General features: G+C 38.7%; 1 protein-coding gene across 1 annotated transcript in view; it reads left to right on the top strand.

Annotated features, from left to right (window-relative positions):
• The window catches only part of LOC143022053 (uncharacterized), a 736,903-nt gene that overhangs the window by 236,008 nt on the left and 498,395 nt on the right, over window positions 1-2,500 (top strand). The window lies entirely within an intron of this gene.

Below are 2,500 nucleotides of genomic sequence, written 5' to 3' on the forward strand. Positions count from 1 at the left end.
CTAGAAAACTTGGGCAAGTGGCAGTCATACAACCGCAGGGATTACACCAGTGCCCATACAGTGAAGTGAAAAAATGACTAATAGTTTATTAGTAGAGGTGGAAGCTATATATTATATAGATTCGGTTGTATTATGTTTTTTATCGCTCTATGAGTTCACGAAACTATCAAAACAAAATTACCTGACAGTGAGGGGCAGCACGACGTATGTCAGCGCTGATGTGCTGCTCGAGGGCTGACAAAGTTGATGCTCGCTGATTTGCTAGGATGGGCAACACATGTCACATCAACATTGATTTAAGAACTGATTGATTAATCAAATAAGTCGTGCGCTAACGGAATCGTCCCCCTCTGATAGAGTGACGTAATTCCAGGGAAACAAAACGGGACATTATTGACATCACTACGGACCAGGGCCTCGCGTTATTATTTCTTTATACATACATATATATATATATATATTTATGTATATATATATATATATATATGTATATATATATATATATATATATATATATATATATATATATGCACACACACACACATACACACACGCGCGCACCCTCCCCCTCCTCTGAGACGATCAGCTCGGGTCAGGTCGATGGCCCACAGACTATTGTAGGCCTTTCCATGTATATGGAAAGACGTCGCTTTGTTCAATCTATGAAAATGTAGTTGTTCTGTGTCTATCTAATTGTGTTGTGTTGAATTGTATTATATTAATTTGAGAATGACTCCTTGAAGTCGAAACGTCAAATTGTGTTATCAAAATGGATAACTTTGGACAGCTAGTTTATGATCACCCTCACAAAGTCAGAACTGTAGTGAGGAGAATTGAAAATATTAGGAAAAAGATAAATAATTGTGACAATGCTGTGGTGTTTTAACTCAGTGTGTAACAAGGAGAGCCTGCACCCCAAGTATACGATATATATATATATATATATATATATATATACATATATATATATATATATATATGTTGGTACATTGTGACAAGTTGAATCATATATATATATATATATTATTACATATATATACATATATATATACATATATATATACATATATATGTATTATATATATTATATATACATATATATATATGTATGTATATATATATATATATATTATAATATATATATATATATATATATATATATATATTAGGTACCAAACTCCACTCAGGGTAGGGATAGGGAGGGTTAAATAGGGTTAGGTAATGATAGGGAACGTTAGGTAAGGTTAGGTAAAGGTATCATTATGCTTATGGTTAGCATACGTTAGGTAAGAGTAGGTTAGGTTAATGTACTGTAGGTTAGGACAGAATAAGTTAGGGTATGCTACGTTAGGTTTAGGTAAGGTTAGTTACTCTCCTTGCACATCAATCCAGTTTGGTTTGCGCACTTCCACCACGCCACAATTAATTTTGCCTAGGATTTCGTTTTTGCCGAGCGTCCCGTTTTTGCCTGATTCACCAATCAGGGACACGCAAATGTGTACAGTTGGGAGGAGGAGAAAGGGGAAGAAGTGGAGGAAGAGGGCGAGGGGGAATAAGAGTACAAGAAGGAGGAAGAGGATGACAAGGAGGAGGAAGAGGACGGGGAGGAAGAAGAAGAAAGAGATGGAGGACAAGGAGGAGGACGAGGAGGAGGAGAAGGACGAAGACGAGGAGGAGAAAGACAACGAGGAGGAGGCAGAGGACGAGGAGGAGAAGGAGGAGGAGGAGGAGGATGAGGACGATGAGGAGGACGTGGAGGAGGAGGAGGAGGAGCAGGAGGAGGAGGAGCAGGAGGAGGAGGAGGAGTGGGTATCGATGGACCGTGGCCCTCGATGATTAATTGGCCAAGTTGTTCCCTAACCTGCACAAAATCGTCTGCCTTTAGCCAAATTAAAATAAGAGTTCGAATCGTATTGAAAGGAATTAAGTCCTTGGTTATTTTCTAACTATGATCCTGTATTAAGGTTATCACTAAACAGTTAATTTCGATGAAGAAACCCCCCCTCACGATAGCTATCCTAATTCAGGATAATCTAACTTGGTTAACAATTGTAACACGCGACATACCAGACGATTCTCCTCAGCTCAAAGTCGCCTCTTAAGGTACATTTTGCTCGGTGGGATTATTGCTCAGCGATGATCGCTCATGGTGTCAAACGATTTTCTAGGGCACTAATTCTTTATTTTTGAATGGGTTCTGTTAAAATCACCAGCCTCGTATTTTGGAGCTCGAAGCAAAAAGGCCCTATTCAAAGACAAAGAATTAGTGGTCTAAACAATCATTTGGCGATCTTCATTGAGCCATAAACTATCATTGTTGATTGATAACCGCATCGAACCAAAGGTACTTTTAGAGTCTAAGAATGAGTGATATTGCTCCAACCGTAATACATAGTTCTATTCTAGCTGCCGTCAAACTTTTATTCAGCTGGAAGAAAGTCGCCATTTCGAAGGGGTAAACGAGAGCTCGTAATCGTGTTCACTGGATCAAGAGACATCA

The sequence above is a fragment of the Oratosquilla oratoria genome, chromosome 43 (genome assembly GCF_046742065.1).
Source record: "Oratosquilla oratoria isolate Oo_2021 chromosome 43, ASM4674206v1, whole genome shotgun sequence".
Lineage (NCBI taxonomy): Eukaryota > Metazoa > Arthropoda > Malacostraca > Stomatopoda > Squillidae > Oratosquilla > Oratosquilla oratoria.